Source organism: Brienomyrus brachyistius, chromosome 20, assembly GCF_023856365.1.
Source record: "Brienomyrus brachyistius isolate T26 chromosome 20, BBRACH_0.4, whole genome shotgun sequence".
Taxonomy (NCBI): Eukaryota; Metazoa; Chordata; class Actinopteri; order Osteoglossiformes; family Mormyridae; genus Brienomyrus; species Brienomyrus brachyistius.
Genome location: NC_064552.1, coordinates 6,476,207 through 6,499,735, shown reverse-complemented (window position 1 = coordinate 6,499,735; position 23,529 = coordinate 6,476,207).

Sequence of the window (23,529 nt, the reverse complement as noted above, 5' to 3'; positions counted from 1 at the left end):
ACTAGTGAGGTCTTGGACTTGGGGGGTAGCGGGTTGGGGGGAGTGGGTCTCGACAATCACACATTACATACGGGAGGCCTGCAACAGCAGCATACAAGGTGAAGCAGGAGATGCAGAGAGTGACCAGAAACCAGCCACTTTCTAATGCCAGAAATGACTGTTAACTTATCCAACAGTGCCGGATAAATCACAAAGTTGACCTTCAAAAAGAATGGTGTGAAATGCACTGCTAGGATAATTCATAACAGACTCCTAGAAGCAGGACAGAAGTCCCATAAAGCATAGATGAAGCTCCTCATGAATGAGAAGCTTGGAGGAGCCAGACTGGAGATTGAAAAAAAATATATATTTTACACAGAAGCATAACCCATAAACTGAGAAAGGAGTGAAACTGATTTTTTTGCTGTGGTCTCATAATTTTTTCATATATTACACGTATAATTTTTATTTTATTGTGGACTCACAATTCCATGCTCTGTGTAGAGTGCAGAGTTTGCATATTATGCCTGTGTTTGTTTGGTTTGCCTCTGGCTAAGTGCAGTGTCTTGTTCATGTTGTGTGGCTTTGTGCCCTGGGAAGGACTGGAAGCCCATCATTTCCAGTGCCTTGTGCTTACTGGGAGGGGCCCCAGAGTCCCTGTGACCCAGCACTGGATGACTGGTTATGCAAGGTGGATGGAATTCTCCTCAGCTTTGCCATTTCAAATTTTAGGATGCTCAGCTTTGTCATACTTTGAACACTATGGTAAATTTGAACAGCACACTTAGTCTGGTGAATGAATAAAAATTGTACCTATATCATATAATGTGGATCTCTGATTCACAGTATTAAAAGGCAACAACCTCAATATTTCTGCATGGTACTTGAATACATTTGGTAAATTGAAATTGTGACTCTACAAGGGCTATTCCATCATAATATACTTCGGTCTAAATCTCATAGATATTGGCATCTCATTTAATAGTAATTTGGCTAAAGTGATTACCTTTTTTTGCGTGGGACATCCTGAGATAGCAGCTGCATCCGTTTCCTCGCACCGATACACCACCCTCAAGGACACGCACACACAGGCTCACGCGTGCACGCGTGCACACATTCTCCGCGCTTCATGCTTTCTCCTGCATTCACCTGTGCACGACTGACATTCCATAAACTGCCCATTAAAGCCCAAGAGTCTCTGAACAACAGTGCAAGCTACGGCTTGAACGGTTATGAATTCTTAAAATATGACTCAAGTGCACACATATCCCATCGAATTTGTTTTTGCTGAAGTCAAAAACACTGAAAACAGGCTAAACGCACTAAAGAGTGTTAACCTTTTGCAAAATATTTCATGGATCTTGTTTCATATTCACAAAACACAAACTAGCACAATGTCACAATGCTCATGTAATAGTGCCATGGATTGAGTGTACAGGTGCATGATGGTTAATCAGTTAGAAAGCCAACATATTTCGTGTGTCCTTCCTTCACCACAATGTGTTAGACAGGATAATTATCCTGAAGACTTTAAATTGTCTATATGTTTTCCTGTCCATGTTCCACATGGTTGTTGTAATCAAATTACCTGACACCAAATTCCAGGGGCCTCCAATGAAAAGGGGCCACAACCAACCTTGTTCTATAAAATTATAAACCTGGAGTTTGCACTTCTGCTGTATTTTACAGGATTGTCCCATATTTCATGGAATTGTAAAAATAAAAATAAATAAAATGCTGTGTCTCATTCTGAACAAATACGGGTTGCAATTTCGACAGTATTTTCACAGCTTGACTGAAATAGAATCTATTCCAGACTGTGTGATCGATCCCTTATAGTACTTTTTAAAATCTTATCGCCTGGCCCCATTGTACTCAGGAAATTATTCTCATTAGGGGCCCTATGGCAGCTAAAACAGCCCAGAGACCATGTTAATCACATAATTTTTGTTTAAGTGTGTTACGTGCTATCAGTTACATTCATTCCGGTCTCCATCGGCCAGGAAAACAACACTAATTCTTCTAATAAACACCAGTTCCATTTCCCAGCCCAGTATCTGTTTTCCATCTCACAGTTCACCAGTTTTAAAAACTGTGACTCCTTCATATTGTGATAAATAAAAAGACAACATTCTAAAGAATGCTTGATGAAACTCCAATGAGTAATGGTATTTTTGATGAAAACTCAGCCCCTCTTGCAATCCAAAGAACACCATTCCTATGGTAAAGAATAGTGGTAATGTGATTCTACTGTACAGATGTTACGATGTTACTTTTCAGCAGGAATTGTCTGGATAGATGGTGCAAAAACGTGGTCAGGTTCTTGAAGAGATCCCAGTTCCCTCACTCAGGAAGCTAAAGATGGGAAGACGGTTCATCATTCGACGTGATCCGAAGTAACTCTAAGCAACAGCACAGTATCTGAAGAACAAATGACTCATCATCCTTGAGAGCCCTGACCTCAATCCTATTAAAAATCCTTAGACTGACATAAAGAGGGCTGTCCATCAATCCTCGCCAAGCAGTATCACTCAGCTGGAGCAATCCTTTAAAGAAGAATGGGTGAATATTTCTCCTTCTCCAGAAGTATAGAGAAGATGTATCCAAACAGGCTAAAAGCAGCAATTCAAGCAAAAAAAGTTCTTCTACTGAGTATTAACCGTAAAGGGCTGTTGTCTTATTCAGTTATTGTGTTTATGTTCCTTTCTTAACGAGGATATTGACAGATATGATAACATTTTAATTGGGGCTGGTGATTTTCTATATCCACTGTAGCTTTGAATTATGTTTGACTATTAAAACCTACAGAATATGCAACATAATCATCACCTTGTGTACAGTGTTGAGCTTATGTGCTCCCTTCACTATTTTTAACCGCAGTTAATTATCAAGGGCTGGACAATCAGGCTATATTAGCTCATTACAGATATAGTACTTTTATAATTATGCTGCAATAGCTGGTGTCTGACATATATTCAATAAAGTATTATTGAGTACTGGATGAATATGCTTCTACTACATTTATGGCGAGTGCTGTATCCCTCAACCCTGATAAGGATAAATGGTTGAATGAAGGATGGATAGATTCTGTGTGAAATATCTTCATAGTTACAATTATATATTGTATAATTTAATAATGAATTTATTACAGTATGTTTAATAGTACTTAATTTTCTTCTAACATATTAAAGAATTATAATAGGATTTTATCCCTCTCAGTATAAATGGAGCATGAATACCCTGAACAATAATTTTTATATATAATTCCTATATAAATATATAATTCCTGTTATACATGCAGGTGTTGCTGTAAAGTTATACTGTAAATATAATCAACATACCTCAACTTTAGATTATGTAGCTGCAAAGATGTGTTCTCTTGTCAAAAAAATAATCTTATGGTCATTATACTACAGAACAGGGATCTTTTTCAGTATTTCCTTTTAGTTATGATTTATTACCATGAATTCCTAGTAAATTAGGGAGTGCTATAGAAAGCTTCCCAGAGGCAGATAATGTTAGACACAAATATGCTTGAGTTGAGGACTTCAAAAAGTACCTCACCACAGCACAAAAACAAACTACAGATAGAAGCAGACAGTTGAGAAAATGAAAAGAAAACCTTCATTAGAAAGTTTACAAAAGGTTGCGGTTTATTAATCGTTTACGTTTCACCACAAGAGTAACACATGAAAAGGGTTAAAATAAAAGGAAATTTCAGTTTAGTGCCATAACTGAGGCTCCCTCACAATGCAGGTAATGTGCCTCATTCGGGACTCCTCTAGGAACCACTCATTCGACACGAAGACAAACCAGTGGTACCCAAGGATTTTTCGAAGAGACACAGTACCGAAGGAGTCCAGTCTTCGTCTCAGCTCACCGGGTAGCATCCATGTCTCACAGCCATACAGCAAGACAGGGAGCACCAGGACTCTAAAGACCTGGACCTTCATCCTCTTTCAAAGATATCGGGAGCAAGCGCCACACCCCCCTTTCCAGTGACCTCATGACCCTCCACGCTCTTCCCATCCGTCTACAGACTTCATAGGAAGAGTCACCAGAGGCATGAATGTCCCTGCTGAGGTAGCTGCTGTGAATCTATCGACAACGTCAGCATTCTCCCCGCAGACAGACACACTACTGATGGCTGTGCCTAAGAAGTCATTAAATGCCTGGATCTTGGTCTTTGTCCAGAACACCCGCAATCCCAGAGACTCAGACTCCTCGCTCAGTCTCTCCAGAGCCCCAGTCAGAGCCTCCATTGAAGACGCTAAGATCACGGCATCGTCGGCAAAGTCAAGATCAGTAAATTTATCTTCACCAACGGACGCCCTGCAGTCACTGAACCCCACGACCCTGCCCGACACCTCATCCAGTAACTTTGGGGGGAATCCCGCAAAGTCTCAGAATGTCCCACAGGGCAACTCGATCAACTGAATGGAGCGCTTTGCGAAAATCGACAAAGGCTGCAAAGAATCTCTGTCAAAATTCACGCTTGCACTGGATGTGAACCCTCAGTGCAAGGATACAGTCGATGGGAGACTTCCTAGGCGTAAAACCAGACTGCTGATCGCTGGTCGCTGACCGGCCAGCAAGTGATCACGGATCCTGGATGGCCCTAGCAAGGACCTTACCCAGTACTGAAAGCAGTGTTATCCCCCTGTAGTTGCCCCAATCCAGGCGATCATCCTTCCTTTTCCAGATAGGGACTACAAGTCCCGTTTTCCAGTCAGTTGGGATGATTCCTGACTCCCAAATGGAAGCAAAGATTGCCTGCAATGCTAAGAGGACAGCCTTACTGCCAGCCTGGATCAGTTCATGATCGGTTCTTGTGTAGTAAATGAGTCTATTATTTGTCCCCTTGAGTGGTCTTACCATTATTAACTAGTTAGTTAACTGTTAACTAATATAGTGCCTGAATGGAATACATGAACTGTCATGATTGATTAATGATGAACATGCATAGGATCAGTTTGTAACTAACGCTTAATTACTGGTTAATTAATGCATTAAGTAAATGTGTAGTACTGCATTATTCATGTGCCCTCAAGTGAAGTATGACCAGATTTTTTATGGACATTCTGATTGCTATAATACTTTATGGCGTCGGCTTCGTTAGCTTATTCAAAAACAATTCATTTATAACAACAATAAACAGGCAGACAAGCTTGGGCGGCATGGTGGTGCAGCGGTTAGCACTGTTGTCTCACACCTCTGGGACTAGTGTTTGAATCTCTGCCATAGCTCTATGTCTTGCCGTGGGGTTTAAATGGGTACTCTGGCTTACTGCTACATGCTAAGGTGTATTGGAGTTCCTAAATTGCCTGTAGATGTGAGTGTTCCCCTGCAATGACTTGGCACCCCATCCTGGGTTGTTCCCTGCCTTCCTCCCATAGGCTCCAGACGCCCCACAACCTTGAATAGGGTAATTGGTTTAAAATGATGGATGGATTGGTCATATAGAAAAAATATATACTTCTTGGAGGCTGAAAGTAGACTTTTAAAAATGTCATAACAGCTTTATAATGACACAAGGGAATCATCCATCCATCCATCCATCCATTTTCCAAACCACTTATCCTACTGGGTCCGGGATAGGGTCGCCTATCCCGGAAGCAATGGGCACAAGGCAGGGAATAACCCAGGATGGGGGGCCAGCCCATTACAGGGCACACTCACACACCATTCACACACACATGCACACCTATGGACAATTTAGCAACTCCAATTAGCCTCAGCATGGTTTTGGACTGTGGGGGAAAACTGGAGTACCTGGAGGAAACCCCACGACGACATGGGGAGAACATGCAAACTCCACACCCATGTAACCCAGGCGCAGACTCGAACCCGGGTCCCAGAGGTGTGAGGCAACAGTGCGAACCACTGCCCCACAAGGGAATCAATAAATACGTAAATATTCATTATCAATATCTGCCTGTTTTTTTACATTCTGCATGAAACTGCAATTGTCATAATCAGTAATGCTTTGATTGGATACATAGCTGCAAAACTGTAACAAAAGTGTGACCCAGTGTCCTTCTTCCGACTGCGTGTCGTAGACTTGAAGTTATCTTCATCCTGATATATAGTGCACCTTAAACTTGACCTGCTGATACTCTTACAAAACCCAAATACAAATCCTAAGGTACCCACACTCAGACATGAAAAGAAGGGATGAAATACTGAAACGTGAACCTACATTTCTAACAAGTATCAACACCATCAGTTGAGAAATTGTTGAGGGATATGAGAAAGCAGGAAATGCAACTGTTTTTTCGCCATGGACTATATCTCCGGCAAAGATTTTCCCAATGCAATAAACCTTCTCTGAAAAATGAAAAACTCTATCCTGAGGACTTGTCTAGAAGCAACAGGCCAGGGAATGATGAATGCTAATGTGAGCCAAAGAACATTCCTCTTGTTGAATGACATGAATTATGACTTTGAAAACCTATCTTTCATTTTTCGCCTTTCTGCCTTTGAATGTAACCGATGCAGTGAAGCACGATAACAGTGATGCTCTGATACTCAGATGCAGTGAAAATTCACCTGTTAGTGTTTTACAGCTTATCTTACTGCATCTTCAAAGTAGTTTCACTCTGTTAACCCTAAAAAAAGGCCTTAACGGAACCTAAACTAATTAATTATGGTCTTACATTATCTTGGTGCTATCATCAACATGCATTTTTTCTTTTCATTCAGATTATTATGATAGAAAGGAGATTAGACATTCTTTGCCTTGTCCCGAACCCTGAAGACTAATTATACATATATATGTATATAGAAAGAGAGAGAGAGAGAGAGAGAGAGAGAGAGAGAGAGCAAACTCCAGCCTGATTCTTCTCTGTTCTTCATTAATGAAGGGCTTCTTCCTTGCTTTATGGGACTTCAGTCCTGCTTCTAGGAGCCTGATACGAAATCTCCCAGCAGTGCACTTCACACCCGCACTTAATGTTTCCCGTTCCTTTAGAAGGTCTCCAATTCATGAGAAACTGTCAGGTAAATTAACGGTCATCTCTGGCATTAGAAGGTTACTTCTGCCCTCTACCTTTGAGACTCGAGACTTGAGATTGAACTTGAGATTGAAGCCGTCAATTCCCACTGTGTAATGTTTTGGGGAGAGGTCCTCTTTCTATAGACTGAACAGCATTCCAGTGCTCAAAGATGCCGGGCGTGCAGAAGAAGATGTCAATGGACACTGAAATAAGCAAAAAATGATTTATGGGGGAGTGGGGGCATAAAGGCAGGATCATGTGAGAGGAGCGACAGGAGAAAGGGAATCGAGCTTTTTTATTGTCCAAGCAAGAGGGAAATAAAAACCATAAACAAATAACCAAAAAAACTACAGATTTTAGGTCTCTTTCTTAATAAACTAGGATGTATGAGCAGGTTCTGGGTTACTTGAGAAAAAAAAATCAGTCACATACTTGTATCAATATAAAGTAGAAGCATGAATCAGGCTGATAAACTGACAGGAACCTGCATGGTCACCTGACTTGTGGTCCTGGGGTGGGGGATGGTCCTGCACCCCATCCCCTTACACACACACACACACACACACACACACACAGAGCTGGATAGTTTGGGTCCAGAAAGGAAAAATCTAGTCCAAGATTTTGTTTCAACCAACCAGTTGCATACTCTGTGACTGCAACTCTTTATACTCAACTGGTTAGTTGAAACAAAACCTTGGTCTGGATTTTTACCTTCTGGACCTGTGCTAACCACCTCAGTATATATGGATATGAGAATTCTGAATTCTGAACTCTGAAGAAAAGAAATGAAGCCAAGGAACATGATGAGTCTTCTTAGGAGCTATTTTTTCCCTAATACTCTGTATATGGCTAAACCAGCGTTAGGAGAAATACCCTCGAAACACAAGGCAACTGGGATTAAACCTCTGCTGCCCGGTTTAAACCAACTGACCCCACGAAGTAAACAATGAGGAACGAGGTCATGCAGCCGGTGACTGATGAAGCATGATACTCCAACCCATCCTCCACAAATCTGTGTCTTTCTTGAAATATGGCAGCTGCCCTCGTTCCCGTCTTCCCACCTTGATTTTTTCTTCTCCTCCTTTTGTACAGTGTGATTTACGCAGCAGTTCGGTCTCCTCTTCATAAGCAGGCCTGAGGCTACGCTCTGTGGTTTTGCTCTTAACTCTTTCAGCATTTTCCTATGTGTTTTTCCTCATTTCATAGCCTTTCAACCTGCATTGAATTAATTATTGTTGTGCTACGGTTTGGGTTAATACTTTGCAGCTGGTTAAATTTCATTTGTATGCCATTTATAGGGCAAAAATAAATCCCATGAATGCAATGGCCAAAAACAGGCTGCTTGCTATGAATCTTTTATTCACATGTCCAGTCTTGCCATGAATAACAGCGCGTTCCATTTATCTGGAGGGGAAAAAAGACTATTTGTATATTGACAATGCATATTTCTTTGGGCTAATCAAATGTGGGTCTGCAGCATTTTATGTTAAATGACTTTCGTTATGTAGCAATTAATCCTTATTGTCTTATTGTTCTCTTGCCCTCAAATGTAGCCTTAAACCACATACATTAATTTTACTTTCTGACAAGAAAGCAAACAAATGTACCACAAAAATGTTTTAACATGGGGATGACAAATGCGCTAAACTCCTGCAGTGCAAGGACTGTGAATCATACTCGTCAGGAATGATATCAAAATACAATAACTGATACTTCTATTGATCCCTGGGGGAAATTCTGTTTATGCCTCCCCCAACTTGCTCTTTGTAGGGAAGAGTAAGCTGGCTGCGAAGGGCAGCCACCTGCTACAGTGCCCAGAGAGATGGGGGCTAAGGGTCTTGATCAAGGACCTGCAGGTGTGCTGAGGCTGGGTTTGAACTGGTGACCGTCTGATTACAAACACACAGGTTTAGTCAACGGAGCCACATGCTGCCCCCCTAAACCGCAACCCAAGTACAAACATTTCTGGGTAATCCCCCCCCTCCCCTGGCATACTACAATTCATTATCTTTTTTTTTACTGTGAAGTGTAAATTAATAACATCAAAAAAGAGAATTTAATAACAACAAGATCTTATTTTCACTTTTCTGAAGAACCGAATAGATTTGTCGCTGCGGTGTGCTGTGTAATCGGCCGTCCTCGGGGGCCCCCTCCCAGCTTGGGGCCCCAGCCCACTGCCCACTGGAATTGGATTTTGTTTCCTCATTGTTTGTATCTAACTGTTTCACCATTTGATAATGACGCTACATGTGCTTGTTGTGTGGTTTGGAGTAGCTATTCGAGTGCTTTATAGAAATTAACTCAATCTGGAATTCGAAATACTTATGAAGCAGGCACCTTCACTAGGGGCCTCTGCTGCTGTCTTTGGGGTGAATCATTTGCCGTAATGGTGCCCAGGTATAATTTAATCCTAGCGGTTGTAAATTAACTATGTACCTCGTCTGTCAGGGCCGCTCACCTAATTTCACAACTTTGAGTCACAGCTGCAAAATACTTTCAACACTTTTCACCCTTTTCCCTCCAACAAATAATGGAAAAAATATTCTTGTCAAATATCAAGGAGGGCTTATAGAAAATTGCACGTCTTCTTAATTTGTGCATTTAAACCACTTTGTGTTTAAGTAATGTAAGTAATGTAAGTAATGTAAAATAATGGGAAATAAGAGAATAAGAGAAAAGATAAGAAAATAAGCAAACACAAAAATCACCGAATACACAACAAATGTGATGTTTTACATTCAAATGATCACTTAATGTCTAGGTTCCTTTGCTGAATTCAATATACAAATGTTAAGGCTAATCTTAAAGCTTATCTTCATCTTGTTTTCTTTAAAAAAATTCTATACATAATATGTAGTTCTCCATGTCTGGAGTTTGTATGTTCAGCCCATGTGCAATTTAGTAATCTAAGAAACATGCGACGTAGCGGGGATGAGCAAACTCCGCCCTCTGATGGATGGGCTTCCTGTCCCATGTCCCAAGATAGTCTCCTGATATTCCGTGATCCTGCATTGGAAAAGCAGCTTTATATAAATAAATGAGTAACAGCAGCTTGCACGCGTTTTACAACCACACCTTTGGTGTTTGAACTTTCCCATGAAAAATTAACCTGTACTTGGAAAATACATAAATTACTGTGCTGCTTTATTGATCTTAAAACAGAGTACACCTTATTTAAATGGAGCACTAATATTGCCTGAAACTCATCAGCATATCATACCCAGATTGTCTGGACACCCCTGATCCTGACCAAGATAAGTGACTGAAGGATGAAGGGTTGAATTTTAGAATATTTCTCTTTCAGAAGTAGAACAGGCTATTGCCAGCAGGCAAGATTTGTTAGATGTGTAGTGTTTCATTCCTATCAAAAAAGAAAATCTGAAAAAATCTAACCAGAGAATCTCAAATATTTTAATAGTGTTTTTAATATTAATATCAAAATTTCATAAATATGCACAAGAAGGTACCCCAAGAAGCTTACCTACAAACAGGATAAAAGGGGAAGTAGAATACTGTACTGAGACTGTGTTTCCTTACATCCACATTGCTTAGTGTTTCTGTACAGAGCTGAAGTGGAGTCTTGCTGTCGCAGGTTTCAGCCATGTGTGTGGGGGGGGGGGAAGGGGGGTGGGGGGACAGAAGGGGTCAACAAGAGCCTCCCCAGGGCGACACTTGCAGAATCTCCCTGGATGGATACCCACCTGCAGGAGACTGACTAACCTTTCATGGAGACTGATGTGCGCGATGCGATGCGTGTCTCACCTGAGCTTTACTTGCTATGATTCATACGTAGATCGACATCAGCTGAGCTCACGTCTGCTTAAAATTCATTTGAGTTCTGATGATGTTCTTAGTCATGAAGCTGCAGCAGGCCGTGGTTACAGTGCGCATACAGACCACCTCGTAGGCGCTATATGTACAGAGGAATAGAGAGAATCCATAGCTATTGCCATACTATTACTATTATACTAAAATAACACATTACTATTACATAACTGAAAAATTCACAGTAGCTGTGTTTGTTTCTTATATTATTTAAAGTTTTTTTTCCATCTGAATTTCTTCACCACCAGCACATAAATACATCAATCCACCCAAGTCCCTAACCCTCAAACCCAGTATAGTTTCACGTTAAGACCAGTACCCGAGGTCCCAGAAAAAAGCGGACAGCAGACATCAGACACACAAGTTTGTGCCAGTCTGTAGGAATTAATCTGCCAGAACTGTGTGATCTTGGAGGAAACTGAAGTATCCCATGAAAAACCGAAAACTGAAAAAAATGTCAACACCCAGGAGGCATGAGGCAACAGTACTATTCATAACGTAACCAAAAAAAAAAACAAACATATTTTTTCAGCTTATTTGTTGTCAGAACCTTCGTTACTCTGTTTCGTTAAAGTGATCGCCTTCAGATCAAAGCCAAAACAACTCTAAGGTAATTTATTTTTTATAGACACTTGTGTAGTTGTCAAAGGAATTTATTGCTCAATAATGCCATCTGCTGTCTGCACGTAAATAAACAATGGATGCTATTAATTCTATTGCAGAATCTTACACAGTCAATCCGTGATAAATATGTTAGACTGGAGAACTTTTAGCTTCTCAAGACGACGTGCATTAAGCAATAAAGACTGAGAACACAAACACAATCAAAAAGTGTAAATCGGTTACACTTCACCTGAGAGGGCACAGTACAATATTACACTCTGACCTAATGTATTAATCCAAAACTAAGTGTTAGTTACATGCTGATCCCATATTTGTTCAGTATTAGTCAGTTATAACAGTTTATGTATTTCATGCAGTTGCTATATTTGTTCATGACTTGTACTTTAGTAGTAAATGATGAGTTACTAAAGCTAAGTTTGCCAATAGTTGAAGATCGCCGGCTATGGCGTTAAATTAGTGCCAAATTTGGTTTCTTCTGTCAAGAATGATCTACCAAATGCAGGCTACAGGATGGTCAGAGGGAGGCTGCAGTCAATGGGCTACAGGGTCCATGCATAGGGTTGATTCCATGGGCATCATATCAAGGTTGTCAAGTCTTGGCTGTGTTGTACGCAGAATGTACTCTGTACCAGGGCCCTTGTCTCTGGTACACGTGGACACAAACCACAAGTTGATCCGGTTTGTATTAACATCAAATTTATTTGAAGTTTGTTCTTCTACAGCCCTGGGTGGATTGGTGTGAGGTGGTGGTGTCACGGTGAATTGCCGGACGTGCCGAACGGGAGATCGCTCAGGCAGCGAGAGCGATCAGGAATAGGCAAGCAGGCAGAAATCGGGGCAGAACTAGGGTTTATTACAAGACACGGACTACGAACATTCACTAGGACTGGTAACATCAATGACAGGCACGGAAACAGGGGAGACCAGGACCTAAATACATTAAAGCTGGGCAACATAATCAGACGGGGCTGGAAACAATCGGGAAAGCACACGTGGGTAATCAGGGGGCGTGGCACACATGAGGAGCGGACGGGTCAGGCATCACAGGTGGTGGGGCTTTGGAGAAGATTTCCTGCCGATCAACACTGGCAGCTTATATCTATGTGTCTCGGGACTCACAGATATTCAGAGACATGTGGATAGTTTGCCAGTGTTTTTCAGCAGGAAATAGATATTACTACAAATTGTCACCCCCCCCACACACACAGAAACTGGATTTGGCTATAGTGGGAAAATCTTTGTTTTTTTATTATTTGTGAGAACTTGAAAGCCCTTAAATTGCTTTCAGCAAAGTAAACAAAACTTGGAAAAAATATATGCTCATTCACCAGCAGTTTCTAATCTGGGGTCTAAAGTGGTCAGGCTTGCAAGTGTATTTGGTTATTTGTCTATCCTAGCCTATTGCAGTGTATATTTCCTGTATATTTTGCATGTAAAAATGTTGTTTGTTATGTCAGTGCTTAATATTATCATGTAGTCTTCATGAACTTTGTTTTAACCCGACTTAATGGCTTTCTTCATCTTGGCCAGGGACTGCATTTGGAAAGTAGCCACTTGACTAAAATTGGCACATTTTCAGAAATGCCAGCAACAATACTGATAATGAACACCCCTCTAACAGACTCTCAGTTGGTTTAGAAAAAAGACTTTTAAGAGAAAAGAAAGCCTTCCTTTGGTTTAGCATTTTTCTCTTTTTTGTTAGCTGTGCACAACATATCAGAAGAATACATTACAATTAAATTAGTTAAGAAATAACAGATTGTGTATATACAATATTAAGGTGATAACAACAACCCTCACTGTCTCTAGGTGCTGGTTCAGACAGGGCATTCTGCAGCAGGGACACCACCCGTCGTGCAGCATCCTGCAAATCTCCCTATCACAACAGCCCACACAACAGAATAACATTAGTGTATGATTCAGTAGGGCTAGTCCAGGTCTGGAAAGTAGTTGGGCCAGATTTTCAAACCAAGAAATTTAGCTGGGCCAGACATATTCAGCGGCCCAGTAAGCAGCAGGTAATGGCATTTTAAACAAACACAAATCAAGGTACATTATTTTAAAAAGCTACAACTGAACAGAGTCTGAGAGCAATATTGTTTTTCCACTTCTGAAATAAGAAAAATATTTTGGTCGTGTCTGACCTAGACACATCTGAAAGTGCATAAAAAGAAAAAAAATGTCTATTAGATTGTAAACTGCCAGACATAGAAAAAGGGAAAATCGGCTATAATCATCATCCACTTATCATCATCCGGGCTCACCTGGAGCTGCTCCCGGAGGTGCCGCTATGACTCATGGGTAACATGCCAGAATGGGACGGCACCTGTAGGCTGGACCAGTTGTCATGGGACGGCAACATGGACAGACAGGTAGACGAGCTGTCTGAATAAGCAGCTGCAAGTATAAAACAATAAATGAAGCAGGTATGTGGTGGGCAGTGTTACAGCGTCCTTAATATGGTCAGTACAGAAAAGGCACGTCATCATGTTATGTATATACTGCTTCCAGTTACTTAATGCCTAACTTCAATACATTGATTGATTTGTTCACTGGTGTAGCCTGTGTCAACTTTCCTTTCAGACAGATGTAAAGTCCTTTCTGTTTTTGTTCTGCGGAGTTTCTTTTGAACAGCATATGGCTGAATTCTGTTAAACCTCAGACTGAAGAACATTGTGTTCATTGAAAAGCAAATATCAAAAACTCAGTCCGCAGGAATGTTTTTCAGAAGATTTCTGTGGACTTTTGGAAATTTCACGAAATTCCTTCGCTCGATTACATAAACACTGAGTGAGATTTCATTCCCATTACTGCAACGTATGAAGAGGATTATGACTTATTACTTTAGGTTATCGGACTGAGTGAGTTTTGGAAATTTGCTCTTCAGTCGATAACTGAAGCAGTGCTGTCAATGCAGAGTTTATATGCGTCGCATATCAACAGAACTGTATGTTTATGTCTTGTCTTAATTATTTTGATTAAATGTCTGATTATTCCGAATATGTGTGAACATACTTAGCCAAATAAAGCTGATTCTGATTCAGTCAGAGGGTAATCGTCGGTGTGCTGTACTATCGTGGTGACCCACACAGAGAGCTTAGGGCCATGATTTCAGTGTGCGCTTGTGTGAGGGGACAGGCAGGGCGGCTGCTCACTGGGTGATGCACTCCTGTGGGTATAGGGGCTGGGATAGGGTGCGGAGCGGTTACTCCTCAAGGAGCAGTAACAGTCACAGCCGTGGGGGGAGGAGAGGGAGAGGGTGCTCCCAAACTGGGGGTGTGGGTTTGATGAAGAGCAGAGAGACCCTGAGCCTGGGATGAACCAGCTGCCTACTGAAACGAAAGCGGATAAAGACAGAAACTAGAACCTCAAACTAAACAACACAAACAACAATATCAAGTTATATTCAATCATTAAACAGTTATATATTTAATCTAAACAATAGTAATAAATATCGTTTTGATTCAAAATATCATTTACGGGTGAATCTTATGACTTGCATTGGGAAGCAGGAAACGGGCCAAGCTGCAGGGCCAGTTCAAAGGCATAGTGCAAGGCGCCCAGAAGGGGGCGCGGTCTGGGCGGAGTCAGCTAAAGAAGAAAAAGGCCTGACCTTTTTCTGGATGCTGTGGACTGTGTTTGTGTGTGAGCTGCAGCTGCATGTTCCTTACATTTTTTTATCAACACCAGCACCGTGAGGTTTGGCCTGGACTGGGTACTGTCCTGCACGGTTGAAGGCATGTTGGCTGATGGTCAGCCTGTGTTCTGTTGGATCCCACAGAAAGGAAATGGGAATCCCATTTGGATCGGATGCTGACAGTTGAAAAATAAAAACTTATGTCTGTGTGTTATGAAGGAATATCAATAAATGTTTCCGAAATGGGATGACTCATTTGGTAATTATTTACGGCTTATGTTATGGCTGCCAATGTACAGTCTTTACTGAAGTCTGACTTCTTTCGAGTCACCTTTAATATAGATTGGACACTCTCTATGCAACGTGCAATACTTATATAGATGGTAAATGTTTACCTGCTTGCACAGATGGTTGATTAGGTAATTAGTGTAAGTGTGTGTGTGTGTGTGTGTGTGTGTGTGTGTGTGTGTGTTTGTGTGTGTGTGTCCAATCGCATGTATGTCCAAGGTCCATAGTAAAAAATATACACTGATCAAGAGATGCCCGAAAGTGGTTGAAAGAGGACATTAGTGGGGGTATCACTTAGTGTAACGGGTGCAGGAAAATGAGCAGGACTGCAAGCCATATAATGACCCACTGTCCTTATCTAGCTCTTAATACAGTATGCAGATAGTGATGTATCTACAATGGACAGCTACTATAAGCAGATAGCACAGCACAGGTGCTTAATCTGTATGCTATTTCCATCCATACATCCATCTATTGTCCAAACCGCTTATCCTACTGGGTTGCGGGGGGTCTGGAGCCTATCCCGGAATCAATGGACAGGGAACAACCCAGGATGGGGGGCCAGCCCATCGCAGCTCACACTCACACACCATTCACTCACACATGCACACCTACGGGCAATTTAGCAACTCCAATTAGCCTCAGCATGTTTTTGGACTGTGGGGGGAAACCGGAGTACCCGGAGGAAACCCCACGACGACATGGGGAGAACATGCAAACTCCACACCCATGTAACCCAGGCGCAGACTCGAACCCGGGTCCCAGAGGTGTGAGGCAACAGTGCTAAACACTGCACCACTATGCCGCCCCCTGTATGCTATTTCATTCTATAAAAAGAAACTTACTGTACTGTACAATAAAGTATTTCACCACTGCTTCTCCCTCAGCTCCCACTGTTTGCTATCACATGCATCTTTTGATTTCTTATTGCAATCTGTGCTTTATTTTTTTCGTGAAATGTAAGTGCAGTATCTGTTTATTAAGTGCCGTGGTTTAATATCCATCCATCCATCCATTGTCCAAACCGCTTATCCTATTGGGTCGCGGGGGGTCCGGAGCCTATCCCGGAAGCAATGGGCACGAGGCAGGGAACAACCCAGGATGGGGGGCCAGCCCATCGCAGGGCACACTCACACACCATTCACTCACACATGCACACCTATGGGCAATTCAGCGACTCCAATTAGCCTCAGCATGTTTTTGGACTGTGGGGGGAAACCGGAGTACCCGGAGGAAACCCCACGACGACATGGGGAGAACATGCAAACTCCACACACATGTGACCCAGGCGGAGACTCGAACCCGGGTCCCAGAGGTGTGAGGCAACAGTGCTAACCACTGCACCACCATGCCGCCGTGGTTTAATATGTACATTATTATTTCAGTACTGTGTATACTGTCCTTAATGTCTTGCCTCTCATATAACTTGAGATACGCCAAAATTTACATGCAACAAGTGGTCCTGGTTCCAAATGCGGAAGTCGATGGATACCTGTACTTTATATGCTGTAGTGGCTGGGTGTCAGACATTGCAATGCACCTTGCTTTGATTTTGACCCATTAGATCAGAGGGAGGTAATCTTATCCAGAAAGGGCCGCTGTGTATGATGGTTTTCACTGCAACTCTCTGAACAGCGAACCTAATGGTTATCCCAATACCTTGATCTTGCTAGCATATTTAAATGTGTACCTATTCAGGAATAGAGTGGTGAAGGCATTCAGAGGAGGACTGATGATTATCAAAGGGAACAAAGGGGCTGGGTACTTGTCAGTATCCAGTAGAACCACCAGACTCCTACAATGAATGGTTCTGGATGTGGCACAGACGTTAATCCCTCTGTATTAGGGGATCCATCTCCAGTTTGTACTCTTCCAGTTAATAGGTAGATTTTCAGACAGATTTTCGCCCTAGTCCAGTACTCATTGACAGCCTAATGCACCGTGTTTCAGTTTCTCTTGATAGCCAATACATGTCACAGGATGTACATTACTCTGATGGGCAGGCCCTCTTACATATGATGGAAACACTACAACAACCTAAGAATAAGGGTCAGAAGAGTGAAATACATATAATGAGTGTGTAGCTCAGCAGACTAAGACTCTGTGGCTGTGATCAGAAGGTCGACGGTTCGTGCTCGGAATTGGCAGAATAGCCACATGTCCACAGGCTTTTGAACAAGACCTGAAAACCCTGGGGGCCTCAAGGTAGCAGTCTCTTCACTGTGACCCCTAAGCTTGTTCTTGCCTTTATGGAGAGTAAGATGGGGAAAATTATTAATCCCATGGGGCCTCAGCAGAATTACAAACCAGTACAAGGAAAATAGTTGTTAATTTTACATATACCTTCTGCTGGCCTTATGAGAATATTCAGATTATCATTTTTCCCCATAATTGCAATTTTAACACTAAATTTATGATTTTCCCATGGTCCTGTGGCCGCTTTATATGGTAATTATTGATGAAAACTTTTTTGGAAAGTGAAACAATATTAAAATTGCTTTATTGCGTAAAAAATACTGTTTTTGTTTAGTAAAATAATGTTTTTTTCGCTCTTTATACTGCCGTCTTGTGGCAAAATTTAAGTACTGCAGTTTGAAAATAATTAAATGATTTCTTCCCGAAATTGCAATACCTACTTTTGGCCACGAGATGGCAGCAAGAAAATAGAAAAAAAAAATTCCCACGGTCTACTAGCAGCTTTGTGTGGTAATTGTTTGTATTAAAAATACATTGGACCAAGTCAAATTATTTTAATGAAGAATTAACATCTAAAAGCTGCTAGTAGACCGTGGGAAAATAATTTTTCTATTTTCTTGCTGCCATCTCGTGGCCAAAAGTAGGTACTGCAGTTTGAAAACAAATGATTTCTTGCCGAAATTGCAATACCTATTTTTGGCCACGAGATGGCAGCAAGAAAATAGAAAAATTATTTTCCCACGGTTTAATAGCAGCTTTGTGTGGTAATTGTTTGTATTAAAAATACATTGGACCAAGTCAAATTATTTTAATGAAGAATTAACATCTAAAAGCTGCTAGTAGACCGTGGGAAAATAATTTTTCTATTTTCTTGCTGCCATCTCGTGGCCAAAAGTAGGTACTGCAGTTTGAAAACAAATGATTTCTTCCCGAAATTGCAATACCTACTTTTGGCCACGAGATGGCAGCAAGAAAATAGAAAAATTATTTTCCCACGGTCTACTAGCAGCTTTGTGTGGTAATTGTTTGTATTAAAAATACATTGGACCAAGTCAAATTATTTTAATGAAGAATTAACATCTTGACTTGGTCCAATGTATTTTTAATACAAACAATTACCACACAAAGCTGCTATTAAACCGTGGGAAAATAATTTTTCTATTTTCTTGCTGCCATCTCGTGGCCAAAAGTAGGTATTGCAATTTCGGCAAGAAATCATTTGTTTTCCAACTGCAGTACCTACTTTTGGCCACGAGATGGCAGCAAGAAAATAGAAAAATTATTTTCCCACGGTCTACTAGCAGCTTTTAGATGTTAATTCTTCATTAAAATAATTTGACTTGGTCCAATGTATTTTTAATACAAACAATTACCACACAAAGCTGCTAGTAGACCGTGGGAAAATAATTTTTCTATTTTCTTGCTGCCATCTCGTGGCCAAAAGTAGGTATTGCAATTTCGGGAAGAAATCATTTAATTATTTTCAAACTGCAGTACTTAAATTTTGCCACAAGACGGCAGTATAAAGAGCGAAAAAACATTATTTTACTAAACAAAAACAGTTTTTTTTACGCAATAAAGCAATTTTAATATTGTTTCACTTTCCAAAAACGTTTTCATCAATAATTACCATATAAAGCGGCCACAGGACCATGGGAAAATCATAAATTTAGTGTTAAAATTGCAATTATGGGGAAAAATGATAATCTGAATATTCTCATAAGGCCAGCAGAAGGTATATGTAAAATTAACAACTATTTTCCTTGTACTGGTTTGTAATTCTGCTGAGGCCCCATGGGATTAATAATTTTCCCCATCTTACTCTCCATAAAGGCAAGAACAAGCTTAGGGGTCACAGTGAAGAGACTGCTACCTTGAGGCCCCCAGGGTTTTCAGGTCTTGTTCAAAAGCCTGTGGACATGTGGCTATTCTGCCAATTCCGAGCACGAACCGTCGACCTTCTGATCACAGCCACAGAGTCTTAGTCTGCTGAGCTACACACTCATTATATGTATTTCACTCTTCTGACCCTTATTCTTAGGTTGTTGTAGTGTTTCCATCATATGTAAGAGGGCCTGCCCATCAGAGTAATGTACATCCTGTGACATGTATTGGCTATCAAGAGAAACTGAAACACGGTGCATTAGGCTGTCAATGAGTACTGGACTAGGGCGAAAATCTGTCTGAAAATCTACCTATTAACTGGAAGAGTACAAACTGGAGATGGATCCCCTAATACAGAGGGATTAACGTCTGTGCCACATCCAGAACCATTCATTGTAGGAGTCTGGTGGTTCTACTGGATACTGACAAGTACCCAGCCCCTTTGTTCCCTTTGATAATCATCAGTCCTCCTCTGAATGCCTTCACCACTCTATTCCTGAATAGGTACACATTTAAATATGCTAGCAAGATCAAGGTATTGGGATAACCATTAGGTTCGCTGTTCAGAGAGTTGCAGTGAAAACCATCATACACAGCGGCCCTTTCTGGATAAGATTACCTCCCTCTGATCTAATGGGTCAAAATCAAAGCAAGGTGCATTGCAATGTCTGACACCCAGCCACTACAGCATATAAAGTACAGGTATCCATCGACTTCCGCATTTGGAACCAGGACCACTTGTTGCATGTAAATTTTGGCGTATCTCAAGTTATATGAGAGGCAAGACATTAAGGACAGTATACACAGTACTGAAATAATAATGTACATATTAAACCACGGCACTTAATAAACAGATACTGCACTTACATTTCACGAAAAAAATAAAGCACAGATTGCAATAAGAAATCAAAAGATGCATGTGATAGCAAACAGTGGGAGCTGAGGGAGAAGCAGTGGTGAAATACTTTATTGTACAGTACAGTAAGTTTCTTTTTATAGAATGAAATAGCATACAGGGGGCGGCATGGTGATGCAGTGTTTAGCACTGTTGCCTCACACCTCTGGGACCCGGGTTCGAGTCTGCGCCTGGGTTACATGGGTGTGGAGTTTGCATGTTCTCCCCATGTCGTCGTGGGGTTTCCTCCGGGTACTCCGGTTTCCCCCCACAGTCCAAAAACATGCTGAGGCTAATTGGAGTTGCTAAATTGCCCGTAGGTGTGCATGTGTGAGTGAATGGTGTGTGAGTGTGAGCTGCGATGGGCTGGCCCCCCATCCTGGGTTGTTCCCTGTCCATTGATTCCGGGATAGGCTCCGGACCCCCCGCAACCCAGTAGGATAAGCGATTTGGACAATAGATGGATGTATGGATGGAAATAGCATACAGATTAAGCACCTGTGCTGTGCTATCTGCTTATAGTAGCTGTCCATTGTAGATACATCACTATATGCATACTGTATTAAGAGCTAGATAAGGACAGTGGGTCATTATATGGCTTGCAGTCCTGCTCATTTTCCTGCACCCGTTACACTAAGTGATACCCCCACTAATGTCCTCTTTCAACCACTTTCGGGCATCTCTTGATCAGTGTATATTTTTTACTATGGACCTTGGACATACATGCGATTGGACACACACACACAAACACACACACACACACACACACACACACACACACACTTACACTAATTACCTAATCAACCATCTGTGCAAGCAGGTAAACATTTACCATCTATATAAGTATTGCACATTGCATAGAGAGTGTCCAATCTATATTAAAGGTGACTCGAAAGAAGTCAGACTTCAGTAAAGACTGTACATTGGTAGCCATAACATAAGCCGTAAATAATTACCAAATGAGTCATCCCATTTCGGAAACATTTATTGATATTCTTTCATAACACACAGACATGAGTTTTTTTTTTCAACTGTCAGCATCCGATCCAAATGGGATTCCCATTTCCTTTCTGTGGGATCCAACAGAACACGGGCTGACCATCAGCCAACATGCCTTCAACCGTGCAGGACAGGACCCAGTCCAGGCCAAACCTCACAGTACTGGTGTTGATAAAAAAATGTAAGGAACATGCAGCTGCAGTTCACACACAAACACAGTCCACAGCATCCAGAAAAAGGTCAGGCCTTTTTCTTCTTTAGCTGACTCCACCCAGACCGCGCCCCCTTCTGGGCGCCTTGCACTATGCCTTTGAACTGGCCCTGCAGCTTGGCCCGTTTCCTGTTTCCCAATGCAAGTCATAAGATTCACCCGTAAATGATATTTTGAATCAAAACGATATTTATTACTATTGTTTAGATTAAATATATAACTGTTTAATGATTGAATATTACTTGATATTGTTGTTTGTGTTGTTTAGTTTGAGGTTCTAGTTTCTGTCTTTATCCGCTTTCGTTTCAGTAGGCAGCTGGTTCATCCCAGGCTCAGGGTCTCTCTGCTCTTCATCAAACCCACACCCCCAGTTTGGGAGCACCCTCTCCCTCTCCTCCCCCCACGGCTGTGACTGTTACTGCTCCTTGAGGAGTAACCGCTCCGCACCCTATCCCAGCCCCTATACCCACAGGAGTGCATCACCCAGTGAGCAGCCGCCCTGCCTGTCCCCTCACACAAGCGCACACTGAAATCATGGTCCTAAGCTCTCTGTGTGGGTCACCACGATAGTACAGCACACCGACGATTACCCTCTGACTGAATCAGAATCAGCTTTATTTGGCCAAGTATGTTCACACATATTGGGAATAATCAGACATTTAATCAAAATAATTAAGACAAGACATACACATACAGTTCTGTTGATATGAGACGTATATAAACTCTGCATTCGCAGCCCTGCTTCAGTTATCGATTGAAGAGCAAATTTCCAAAACTCACTCAGTCCGATAACCTAAAGTAATAAGTCATAATCCTTTTCATACGTTGCAGTATTAGGAATGAAATCTCACTCAGTGTTTATGTAATCGAGCGATGGAATTTTGTGAAATTTCCAAAAGTCCACAGAAATCTTCTGAAAAACATTCCTGCGGACTGAGTTTTTGATATTTGCTTTTCAATGAACACAATTTTCTTCAGTCTGAGGTTTAACAGAATTAAGCCATATGCTGTTCAAAAGAAACTCCGCAGAACAAAAACAGAAAGGACTTTACATCTGTCTGAAAGGAAAGTTGACACAGGCTACACCAGTGAACAAATCAATCAATGTATTAAAGTTAGGCATTGAGTAACTGGAGGTAGTATATACATAACATGATGACGTGCCTTTTCTGTACTGACCATATTAAGGAAGCTGTAACACTGCCCACCACATACCTGCTTCATTTATTGTTTTATACTTGCAACTGCTTATTCAGACACCTCGTCTACCTGTCTGTCCATGTTGCCGTCCCATGACAACTGGTCCAGCCTACAGGTGCCGTCCCATTCCGGCATGTTACCCATGAGTCATAGCGGCACCTCCGGGAGCAGCTCCAGGTGAGCCCGTGCTTCCCCTCCCCCACCTGCCCCCATGCTGAGTCTCGGGCCCCCGTCTTCCCTCTTGTTCTCGCCTATACCCACATCCTGGCCTGTGTCTGCATCGTCTCACCTCGTTAACAGGTCTTTCACCTTCTTCTGTCCTGATCCATTCAGGCCCATCACTGCATTCTGGGACATGCTTTGATTTATTTCAGCATAGTTACTCTTTGTTTTCCTTTGTACTTTACACTCTACAAGTAAAATGAATAAAAAATAGGCATTATTTTGATATTGTTTTAGTACAGTGACACTATTTGTTGTTGTTTCCAGGCAACACTGCATGCTGATTTAACGTCTTTCCTTAATCTCCACCCCATTGCTCACACACAGCCAGTATCCCGGTTTGTGGTCAATGAGCTCATCCTCGCTCACTCCAGTCTCCCAGTCCAGTGGAATGTCCAACAGCTTGGGCTCTCAGTTCCTGCGCAGCTCTACAGCTCATTACCCAGGGCTCTCGCACCCGGCCACTGTGCCCCTCTCAGGCTCCCCCCTGTATGACAGCACTGCCCCATCGGAAGTTCATAAAGCCTCACAGTATGACGCCTCTCCCCACGCGCGCTTAGCCACCACCTGGACT